This window comes from Natator depressus, chromosome 7 (assembly GCF_965152275.1).
Source record: "Natator depressus isolate rNatDep1 chromosome 7, rNatDep2.hap1, whole genome shotgun sequence".
In the NCBI taxonomy this organism is placed as follows: domain Eukaryota; kingdom Metazoa; phylum Chordata; order Testudines; family Cheloniidae; genus Natator; species Natator depressus.
Genome location: NC_134240.1, coordinates 2,109,338 through 2,121,825, shown reverse-complemented (window position 1 = coordinate 2,121,825; position 12,488 = coordinate 2,109,338). Strand labels below are relative to the sequence as shown.

Genomic DNA, 12,488 nt, shown 5'->3' with positions numbered 1-12,488 from the left:
TGTAGCTCATGAAAGCTTATGCTCAAATAAATTGGTTAGTCTCTAAGGTGCCACAAGTCCTCCTTTTCTTTTTGCGAATACAGACTAACACGGCTGCTACTCTGAAATAGGCTATACAAGGTTATACAGACCCAACCTCCCTCCTTCCAGCACCACTTAGCTCAGGGCATTCTGAGTCTCTCTCTGTAGTGTCCACTGTATTTCTGGCAATTGTTCTTAGAAACACATTGTTCATCTCAGGATAATTATGGGGGGTTATGTTGGTCTACTCTCTTCTCTGGTGGTTTTTGAAACCAGATCATTTCTGTTCCTTGTATTGCCTCCGGTCTCCAGGTCTCAGAGGAGTGACCTGCTGCTGCCAAGGCTGCCTTGTGAATCAGGCCTGGTTCACTGCTGGTTTTGAACCATGGCTTACTGTGACAAAGTGGCTAGCTGTAAGAAGTGTCCATCGTGCAAGACTCAGAATCTGCAATGGACCAACGTATGTTCTATGTTCCATGTATCTTGGTGAGAGTCACTCCCCAGCGAGGAGTGTTGTAACAGCTGCACTCAGCAGGTGCTGTGTGACAGTGTAGTCTAAAATTATTGCTGGATGGATATAGAGAGTATGGAAAACCGGGAGAAGTATCTGAAGGCCTTCTACTTACAGGGGGCATTGAGAGCTCCATCCTTAGATCCCTGAGTATCTCTAATGGTCCAGGAAGTTATCTAGTAAGGCCATACTCACGGTGAGTCATCCTTTCTTCTAAGGGTTCTTGCCATGTTACCCCCATCTTCAGGGCTGTAGCCTGTAGGTGTAGGTGTTTGCCAAGGAAGGCACAGGTATAATTTAAGGCAGGAACCCAATGAGCATACCAAGCCTCCAGGGCTGTCAGACAGTAGTTTAGCTAAACTGATCAAGGCATAGGGCCCAAAAAGCATAAGCAGCTAATGAGGAGTAAACCTGGATCATAAGTAAGGCTAAGATTTTGTCATGGGTATTTTTAGTACAACTCAGGGACAGGTCACGGGCAATAAACAAAAAACCATGGAAGCCTGTGACCTGTCCCTGACTTGTACTAAAAATACCCGGGTGAGGGGTGGGACAAAGAGAGCACTGTCGGGGCTTGCAGCTGTTCCAGCCCCCCCACTACTGCTCCTGCGGCAGGGGCTGACCCAATCCCAGCTGCTGCTCCTGCAGGTTGGGGACTGCTGTTCCAGTGGCCCCGGGGCTGGCCGCCAGTCAGCTGTTCTGCTGGCCCTGGGCTGGCTGCTGCTCAGCTATTCTGCCAGCCGCTGCTCCAGCCCTGTCCTGGGAGTGATTCTGGAAAGTCATGGAAACCATGACCTCTGTGACAGAATCGTAGCTTTAATTGTAAGATATCACAAGATAGAATGCTGGACTGACTAAACTGCTGACAGGTAACCTCACAGTGTCAGTTTATACCAGCTTGAGATATTTTCAAGTTGGAACATCAGCAGATGTCTGATCGCAAGAATGCCATGGCAACTAATGGACGTGCATGCTAATAAACTTGAGGTAAAAGGCCTAGTAACGTATGGAAGAAGGGCATCCCAACATTAGTGGGTGTGGAAGTTCAAATAAGGAAAAGGGACTGAAACCCCTATTGAATATGCATTAGGCATAGTGGTGTCAGCATAACACATTATAAACATTTTATCCTGACCTGTGTGCCTTGGAAGATGCCAAGACAGTGACCACTGGTGGTGGTGAGGATGACGAGGATGACTTTGAGGTCTTTATGCAAGGGATGGTGTGAGTATATAAAGGCTCATATGCTCATTCTGTATTATTTCTATCTAGCCTTGTTGGGTTGGAGTGTTTCCAAATTTGTTAATACTGTTAAAAAAACCTTGTAAATATGGAAGGCTTTTCCTTCATGTGAGTGTTGCAACTGTCTACGTCAGGGTTCGTCACATAATAGTAATGCTAACACTGGGCCTGAGCTCGGGATTAGACTGTACCAGACCTCAGCGTTAACTTGATGTTGAGATTGGGATTAACCTGGTCTTTTGGATTATAGGTTGATTCGGCTAAGCATAATGTACTGGAATGGAATGTTGTGGTGTATTGTCAATTCATATGTGAATTGTATTCTTTTAGGGTTCTGTTTGGGTATCTAATGCCCTGATAAATGTTTGTCCGTCTGGTATTTGAGGGTTTGCCTGCTCAAATGGTTCACCTCTTACACATCCCACTGTTGTGTTGTGTTGTGGTAGTGTTTTAGCCTCTTGCCGTAGGAAGCCCCTTTATGTTCTCAGAGTAAAAGGTCAAATGGACCCTGTGTACGTCCAAATAATAAAGCTAATTTATTCTCCAAAAGGGGATCATAGGGGCGTGATGTAGATAGACTCTCACATGTTTGTGAGCCAACCTGTCACTCCCACTGAATTTCTTTGATTAAGGGAATGCAAAAGGACTAAATCCCTAATTTAAAGTCCTATACAAGGAAAATAAAATATTGTAAAACCAACTTTGCGGTTAAAACTCTCAATGTAAGTGTTCCCTTTGAAGAACATCAGGGGACCAATTAAGCCCTCTGAATTGATTTTGTGGGACCGCTCTCTCTTACACCAAAGGTAGGAGGTAGTGGATCTCTCTCAAAGTGGGAGACAGCGATTCCTTTAAAAGGTTAACAAAACTGTTCTGCCACTGCTAAGGCTCTGGGAGAATAGATGTTTCCTTGCCAGGGACTCTCCATCAAAAATAAAAACACACCCACGTATTTCAAGGGTGCACCGCCCTCACCACCCACAGGTTTGGGGAGAGTGGAAAGAATCAAACTATTGAATTCAAATCTGGTAACCAAACTTAGTTCATTTGTATATAAAATTCAAATCACTGGTAAAAACAAAAGGTAAATAAAGTGTTACCAGGGTAATTAATTCAAGTTGTACCAGAAAGAAGACGTGTCTTTGCCGATATCCAACAATCCCAGATTCCCAGGGGAGACTGAAGTAAAAAATGACTTATAGCAAATGCGGCTGACAACATTGTTCCTCCTTTGCAGCTGCCTTTGTGTCTTGACATTTGGTTTCGTGCAACACCTAGCCACTCGACTAAATGCCGACTCTCAACCCCCTCGCAGCGGAAACAGAACACGGACTTTCATGTAAAAACTCGGGATGGCATGGTCTGGAGCGAATGGCAGCAGTCTGCTGTAAGAACACCTTCCGGTGCACTGGTATCATCCTTGAAGCAGTATGATCTCAGCCCCAAATGGCAGCAGACCAAATTCGGGGAAGACTAGGGCTGTCAAACGTTTAAAAAAATTAATTGTGATTAATCGCGCAATTAAAAAAATGAATCATGATTAATCATGCGACTAATCACACTGTTAATAATAGAATACCATTTATTTAAATATTTTTGGATGTTTTCTACATTTTCAAATATATTGATTCCAATTACAACACAGAATACAAAATGTACAGTGCTCACTTTATATTTATTTTTGATTACAAATACACTGTACAAAACCAAAAAAGATAGTATTTTTCACTTCACTTCATACAAGTACTGTAGTGCAATCTCTTTATCATGAAAGTTGAACTTACAAATGTAGAATTATGTACAAATAAAACTTCATTCAAAAATAAAACAATGTAAAATTTTAAAGCCTGCCAAGTCCACTCAGTCCTACCTCTTGGTCAGCCAATCGCTCAGACAAACAAGTTTGTTTACGTTTGCAGGAGATAATGCTGCCCGCTTCTTGTTTACAGTGTCACCTGAAAGTGGGAACAGGCGTTCGCATGGCACTATTGTAGCCGGCATCGCAAGATATTTACGTGCCAGATGTGCTAAAGATTCCTATGTCCCTTCATCCTTCAACCACCATTCCAGGGGACGTGTTCATGCTGATGACGGGTTCTGCTTGATAATAATCCAAAGCAGTGCGGACCGATGCATGTTCATTTTCATTGTCTGAGTCAGATGCCACCAGCAGAAGGCTGATTTTCTTTTTTGGTGGTTCAGGTTCTGTATCAAAGTGTTGCTCTTTTAAGTGTTGCTCTTCTGAAAGCATGCTCCACACCTCATCCCTCTCAGATTTTGGAAGGCACTTCAGTTTCTTAAATCTTGGGTCAAGTGCTGTAGCTATCTTTAGAAATCTCACATTGGTACCTTCTTTGCGTTTTGTCAAATCTGCAGTGAAAGTGTTCTTAAAATGAACAACATGTGCTGGGTCATCATCCGAGACTGCTATAAAATGAAATATAAGGCAGAATGCAGAGCAGGGGACATACACTTCTCCCCCAAGGAGTTCAGGCACAAATTTAATTTACGCATTATTTTTTTAACTAGCATCATCAGCATGGAAGCATGTCCTCTGGAACGTTGGCTGAAGCATAAAGGGGCATATGAATGGTTAGCATATCTGGCACATAAATACCTTGCAATGCCGGCTACAAAAATGCCATGCAAATGCCTGTTCTCACTTTCTGGTGACATTGTAAATAAGAAGAGGGCAGCATTATCTCTTGTAAATGTAAACAAACTTGTTTGTCTTAGTGACTGGCAGAATGAGAAGTAGTGAATGTGTTATTCCTCGACTTTAGCAAAGCTTTTGACACGGTCTCCCACAGTATTCTTGTCAGCGAGTTAAAGAAGTATGGGCTGGATGAATGCACTATAAGGTGGGTAGAAAGTTGGCTAGATTGTCGGGCTCAACGGGTAGTGATCAATGGCTCCATGTCTAGTTGGCAGCTGGTATCTAGCAGAGTGCCCCAAGGGTCGGTCCTCGGGCCGGTTTTGTTCAATATCTTCATTAATGATCTGGAGGATGGTGTGGATTGCACCCTCAGCAAGTTTGCGGATGACACTAAACTGGGAGGAGTGGTAGATACGCTGGAGGGTAGGGATAGGATACAGAGGGACCTAGACAAATTGGAGGATTGGGCCAAAAGAAATCTGATGAGGTTCAACAAGGACAAGTGCAGAGTCCTGCACTTAGGACGGAAGAATCCAATGCACTGCTACAGACTAGGGACCGAATGGCTAGGCAGCAGTTCTGCAGAGAAGGACCTACGGGTGACAGTGGACGAGAAGCTGGATATGAGTCAACAGCGTGCCCTTGTTGCCAAGAAGGCCAATGGCATTTTGGGGTGTATAAGTAGGGGCATTGCCAGCAGATCGAGGGACGTGATCGTTCCCCTCTATTCGACACTGGTGAGGCCTCCTCTGGAGTACTGTGTCCAGTTTTGGGCCCCACACTACAAGAAGGATGTGGAGAAATTGGAGAGAGTCCAGCAAAGGGCAACAAAAATGATTAGGGGTCTGGAACACATGATGTACGAGGAGAGGCTGAGGGAATTGGGATTGTTTAGTCTACGGAAGAGAAGATTGAGGGGGGATTTGATAGCAGCCTTCAACTACCTGAAGGGGGGGAGGTTCCAAAGAGGATGGATCTAAACTATTCTCAGTGATAGCAGATGACAGGACAAGGAGTAATGGTCTCAAGTTGCAGTGGGGGGGATTTAGGTTGGATATTAGGAAAAACTTTTTCACTAGGAGGGTGGTGAAACACTGGAATGCATTACCTAGGGAGGTGGTGGAATCCCCTTCCTTAGAAGTTTTTAAGGTCAGGCTTGACAAAGCCCTGGCTGGGATGATTTAGTTGGGATTGGTCCTGCCCTGGGCAGGGGGTTGGACTAGATGGCCTCGAGAGGTCCCTTCCAACTCTGTTATTCTATGATTCTAAGTAGGACTGAGTGGACTTGTGGGCTCTGAAGTTTTACATAGTTTTGTTTTTGAGTGCAGTTATATAACAAAAAAATCGACATTTTTAAGTTGCATTTTCATGACAGAGATTGTACTTCAGTACTTGTGTGAGGTAAATTGAAAAATACTATTTCGTTTGTTTATCATTTGACAGTGTAAATATTTGTAATAAAAATAATGTACACTTCGATTTCAATTACAACACAGAATACTTTTTCTCAGTGCTCTTTGGATCAGGTTACTGCTTATCAGCAATGAGGAGAAAATAGTGGAAAGCATTTGTTCTCCATATGGTAAATGTGTTAAACACCATCAGGAACTCCCTATAGTATTTAGAATTGGAAAAAGTCCCACATTTAATCAAAGATGAGTAAATCTTAAATTGGTATTGACCAAAATATTTTCATGAACATGGGGAGAGAAAAGCCACTTGTTTAAAATGCTTGTCAGAAATTGTTGTAACTTGGGGGTGTGCTAGAATTCACTTCACTGTCCCTCTCCTAGGGCTTCAACACCGGTCCTACAGAAAAGCACATGGAGACCCAGCATTCAGGGTTTTCATCGAAGATTGCACAGGAATTTATTTTAAACTGAATCTTTTCTCCATCCACCACTGTTCCCTTAAGCTGTGCGCGTGTGCGCGCGCACACAGATCCTAAACCCCGCGCACATGGCGAAACGCCGCACGCACAACAATTTGCACAGAAGACATTTTTTGCGCACAAAGCCTGTCAAAAACTTGCACAGAAGACATTTTTTGCACACACGGCCTGTCAAAAATTAACATTGCCATCCACCTAAAATTGCAGTTAAGCTCACTGAGTAGCAGGAAAAGTGAATGAGGAGCTTCTGGTACAGCTCAGCAGCTAGATGCTCAGATACTATGCTTCTGGCAACAATATAGAGCCTAAAGAAAGTACAGGCGGGCCAGTGGAGGGAGGAACTGCATATAAGTCTCTTGCTGCTTCAGAGGGCGATGTTGGCACATTGTTTGTGCCTTCCTGTCACTATGACATGTATTTTGCATGTGAGGAATGCACTCCAATAGCATTATGTTGGGATGTTTGTCCTTTTTGTCTTAATGAGCAGCATTGTCTGTTTGACATCTTATGGGCTGCATTACCATCATCATGTGAACTCCAGCACCGTGTACAGACCAAAACAAGGCGTAGCTTCTGTTACTGCCATTCTTCTTCTTCATCATTCTAAGAGCCTCAAACTAAAGCATTACTAAGGTGGAGCATGTTATTATTCTTTTCTTCAGCCAGTTTATCAAAGTCAGCATTTATGCTGAAAGTGGCAAGACTTAAGGAAGCACATAGATTTGCTTCTAGCAGTTATGTACAATGTTTTGATTTGTGATTCATGAGAATTGCAAAATTCACACTAGGGTGTGCTTCCAAACACGTAAAAACTGTGATGGGCATAAGATTTTCAGGCTATCTGCAGGCAGCCCAACAACTGATCCCTGAGAATAAAGAAGTTTTGAAATGCAATCAATTTTAATAATGCCTCATCAGTGCTTTCTAGTTGAGCTGTGAAGTTGCAAGAATCAGCTAGTTTGGTAGATGCTATCTGCGGTTGGCAAGGCTTGAATGAAACTCATCAGTCAAAGACCTTGGACCCTGTGTCTATAGCTTGTACATGTCACATGTGCGCTTGTTTTAGACTGGTAAGGTTGGCAACCCTCCTTTCAATCAACCAGCTTTTAAAGGGATTGGGGATTTCTTCTTCAAGTGCTTGTCCATATATATATATATATATATATATACACACTCCACTCTTGGTGTGCATGTGGCCCATGCACTTGAGATCAGAGTCTTTGCACCTCCTCCTCTATGCAAGGGCAAAAACCTCTGGTGCTCCAGAGGACAACACATGATCCTCGGCCATCAGAGAAAATTTCTTAGAAGGAGGAACAAACTCAGAGTGGAGATTTACAAGTGCCTGTGGCTGTGTTGTCCAAAATAATTTGTAGAGCAGAGCTTTTGGGAAAACATCCAATCTTGATTTCAAAATTGTCTGTGATGGAGATTCCACAGCAACACCTTGGTAAGTTGATCCAAAAATTAATTACTCTGACTGTTCACATTTTTTGCCTTATTTCCAGTCTGGATTTGTCTAGCCTCAACTTCCAGGCATTGGATGGTGTTAGACCTTTCTCTGCTAGATTAAAGAGCCCATTATTAAATATTTGTTCCCCATGTCGATACTTATGGATTGTGATCAAGTCACCCCTTAACCTTCTCTTTGTTAAACTACATAGATTGAGCTCCGGGAGTCTATCATTATATGTCATGTTTTCTAGTTCTTTAATCATTCTCATGGCTCTTCTCTGAACCCTGTAGCCTGTAGGTATAACTATTTGCTGAGGAAGGCAAAGTTAAGGCAGTAACCCAATGAGCCTATAGGTCTGAAGGCCTGTCAGACAATAGTTTAGCTAAACTAATCAAGGCATAAAGTCCATACGTACAGCTAACCAGGAGTGACTTAGATCATAAGATATCACAAGATAGAATGCTGGAATCCACAAGTATGCCTAAACTGCTGACAGGTAACCCCAAGATGTCAGTTTATACTAGCTTGAGATATTTTAAAGTTGTAACATCAGCAGATGTCTGACCACAAGAATGCTATGGCAACTGATGGACATCCACACTAATGAACTTGAAGTAAAAAGCCTAGTAACCTATGGGAGAAAGGCATCCCAACATTAGTGGGGTGTGGATATTCAAATAAGGAAGACGGGCTGAAACCCTTGCTGAATATGGATTAGGCATATTGGTGTTAGCGTAACACATTATGAAAGCTGTGTCCCCACCTGCATGCCTGGAGAGATGTCAGGATGACAACCACTGGTGGTGAGGAGGAGGAGAAGGAGGATGACTAACATTCTGGGTTTTTCTGCAACGTATGGTGTGAATATATGAACGCTCAGATGCTCATTTTATATTATCGCTACCTTCTTTCCTGGGTTGGAGCGTTTGTGGCTTTGCGAGTTGTGCTAAATGAAATTATTCTACGGGCAGAATGCCTTTCCTAAGTGTAATCTCTCCTTCATGCACACCAGGGACCTCATCACTGTAATAACTCTAATCCTTCTGGGTCTGATTGCAGGATCCTGCCAACCCACTGAGCATTAATTAGGATTTCTAGTTGATCAATGTAATTAATAATCAATAGATCAGGCACCAACCCTCTCCAGTTTATCAACATCCTTCATGAACTGTGGACACCAGAACTGGACACGGGATTCCAGCAGCGGTCACACCAGGGCCAAATCCAGGGGTCAAACAACCTCTCGGCTCCTACTCAGGATCCACTGGTGATGCCTCCCAGGATCCCATGAGCTATTTTAGCAACAGTGTTGCACTGAGAGCCCATGTTCTGCTGATTGTCTGTCACCATCCCTCAATCTTTTCCAGAGTCGCTGCTTCCCAGGGTACAGTCCCCCATCCTGAAAGTACAGCCGACATTCTTTGTTCCTAGATTATACATTTATGTTTAGCCATATGTGATGGGGTATACCTACCCTGCACCAGCCTGCAAAGGGTTAACTGTGCTTTACAGGTTGAGGAAACCCTGCTCCTCCGACTCTGCTGGGCATGCTCAGCCTGGAGGCGGAGTATAAAAGGAAGCAGCCCAGCTCAGTCTGGGCAGGCTGCTGAAGGGGGAGGAGGCAGATGGCAGGCTCTCTCCAGGGAGCTGCTACAGGCCCCGACTACAAGGCACTGCACACAAAGCTCCAGACGGACTCCAGGCTGCCTGACGAACCTGGAAAAGGGACCGCGCCGGCAGGAACTAGGCCACTGGAGGACCACAGAGACCCCGGGGGAACTGTGGAGCCTCGCCGAGGGAGAAAGGGTAGGAAGCAGCTCATCTGAGAAGACAAGGCATAACATGTACCTGGATGACTGGCTCATCTGAGGAAAGTCTCCACAACAGGTGGAAACCTCCACCCATCAGATTCTTCAACTCTTCATGATGCTCAGCCTAAATATCAACAGAGAAGAGTCCCCTTTAATACCAGCACAGCAAATAAAATCCACAGGGGCAGCATTAGACTCTACAACAGCCAGAGCCGGTCTGCCCCCAAAACAGGTTCGAAGCCATGAACTTGTTATTCAACTACAAACAACTCCACAGATTACACTGAGGACTTGTCTAAGTCTACTCAGATACCTGGCCTCCTGCACATTCATCACACAGCATGCCAGACTACTCCTGCGCTGTGTGCGGGGTTGGCTAAAATCAGGACATGCACTGAGCAGACACTACATGGAAAGGCCCTGTGCTGATTCCCCAAGAGCAGGAGTGGCCTTGTTTGTTTTGCCAGCCAGGGTTGAAAATATTTTCGGCACCCATACCCCATGTGGCTGAGCCAAAACCAAAAAACACCACCAAAAACCTTAGAGCGGTATTGCGTCTCCTGGAAGTAGGCACCCAGGCAACCGCCCTGCTCGCCTGCCCCCAGAACCAGCCCTACCCAAGACATGCTTTCATCACTACATTGGCAGAATGATCCCGACAAGGTGTGCAGAGGAGAACCCTTTAATCCACCCCTACATACCAAACCATGCGTGACAGCTGCATTCAAGATTCAAGAGCTGACTATCCAAATTCTGACTGACAGTATGACTGCCATGTTTTATATGGCAGGGGGGGCACAGCCATCCCCACCATCGAGTACCTCTCACAGCGATTCACCTTCCAGGTTTGCAGAACACTCTGGTGGACCGTTGGAGCAGGCATTTCTCATCAGCTCGTGAGTGGATAATCCAGGAGTCTGTGTTTCACGTCATTTCCCAGGAAAGGGGTCATCCTTCATTAGGACCTGTTCACGGCTGACAAAAACAAGAGCCTGACCTTTTGTTCCACTCTAAGGATCCCTAGCAGACTTATTCCTTATTCGACTGTCATTGGAATTGACCTGTGTTAACCCACCAATTCCTCTGATTTCCAGGGAAATCGGAGCAAATTTACCACATCAATCTTCTAAAACCTTGGCACGATCGAGAGGTATGCTTAGTTATGCAGGAGATCCTTCCCCAGGAGGATAACTTACACGAGCAAGTGAGGATATCATCCGACTTGACGCCAATCCAAAAGATTGAGGCAGCCGACGTGATTAATCGCAACCGAGATGTGTTCTCTACAAAACCAGGGCGGACGACTGAGACCTATCACCATATCCGCACGATCCCTGGAGCCAAGGTAACATTGAGACCCTAGTGAATCCCAGCAGCCAAAAGAGAAGAAATCAAGGCCGAAGTAAAGAAAATGTTAGAATTAGGGGTTATTGAAGAATCTTACAGTCAGTGGTCCAGTCCAATTGTTCTAGTGCCTAAACCTGACGATACCATGAGATTCTGTAATGACTTATGGAGACACTGTGTTGTTACCTCTTAGGCCTGCGATTTACTCTTGTGATGGACCATGCACCCTTCCAGTGGATGCAGCGGAATAAGGAAAAGAATGCAAGGGTCACCAGGTGGTTCTTATCCCTCCAACCATTCCAGTTCCACATACGGCACAGGGCTGGATGCCACCATGGCAACGCTGATGGTCTGTCATGAGCATACTGCCTGGCGTCCCAAGTTGCCCAACTCTATGGTGTTGAGCAGAGGAGGGAGATATGTGACGGGGCAAGGCCAGATGGCTATAGAAAAGTAGTGGGAGATGGATATATTAGCTCCAGGCTAAACAAATCCCTGGTACCAGGATAAATGAAATGGCAGCTGCTCCAAGTCAATTAAGACACCTGGGGCCAATTTAGAACTTTCCAGAAGGCAGGGAGAAGGCTAGGTTGATTGGGACACCTGAAGCCAATCAGGGGCTGGCTGAAACTAGTTAAAAGCCTCCCAGTCAGTCAGGTGGGGGTGCATGTCAGGAGCTGTGGGAGGAAGTTGCGCTGTTGGAGAGGCTGAGTAGTACACACCATATCAGGCACAAGGAAGGAGGCCCTGAGGTAAGGGTGAAGTGGAGCTTGAGGAAGTGAGGGCTGCTGTGGGGGAAGTAGCCCAGGGAATTGTACATGTCATGTTTCTAAAAGGTCAGCTACCATAGCTGATACTATTAGGGTCCTGGGCTGAAGCCCGGAGTAGAGGGTGGGCCCAGGCTTCCCCCCTACCACCTTTGCCCCCGATTAATCATTGAGACTGGGAGACAACAGAGACTGTGCAAGGAAGGATAACTTCTCCTCACCTCCCTCACTGGCTTATGATGAAAATGGCTCAGTAGACTGTGACCCTTGTCTCTAGAGAGACCCTTGTCTCTAGGGTTACGTGGAGGGTCACAGTGAGCCTCTGAGGCTAGCGAAATCCACCAGGAAACGCTGGACCCACGGAGGCAAGGACAGAGCTTTGTCACATTACATACTCTTGCTCTGAAAAACTTCCTATCTGGGGGCATGTCTGTCAAAAGCCAAGATTGTGAAGACTACTTGCCTCTTGATAAAATTTTAGAAAATCATTTTGCATAATCCTATTCTATACTAAAAGGACTTTCCCCGCTGTCTTTGTGGTATATGTTGGGCTGATTTTTTTAAGCAATGCTCTACATGTAACAAAAATAAAACCAATCTGTCCAATGTGGCATCATTGCTAATTTCCACTTTCTCCCCTGGTTGCTATAGTAATGTGGCCTCCTCAACTGCTACCTTTTTTGGCGCTAAAAACTATTTAAAATCAGCCCCCTGCTAAGCCGATGGCTCTGCTTCAAGGCACGCCAGGGGTGTGTACCGCCGATGCCTGCAGTTTTCATAGCTGGG

General features: G+C 45.0%; 1 long non-coding RNA gene across 1 annotated transcript in view; it reads right to left on the bottom strand.

Annotated features, from left to right (window-relative positions):
* Positions 1 to 10,485, bottom strand: part of LOC141990351 (uncharacterized) — a 39,699-nt gene extending 29,214 nt beyond the window's left edge. Inside the window, exons 1-2 of the long non-coding RNA XR_012640157.1 lie at positions 10,427 to 10,485; positions 9,626 to 9,712 (exon numbers count right to left, since the gene is read on the bottom strand). This is a non-coding gene — a long non-coding RNA (uncharacterized LOC141990351). The remainder of the gene's footprint in view (positions 1 to 9,625; positions 9,713 to 10,426) is intronic.
* Positions 10,486 to 12,488: the final 2,003 nt, after the last annotated feature.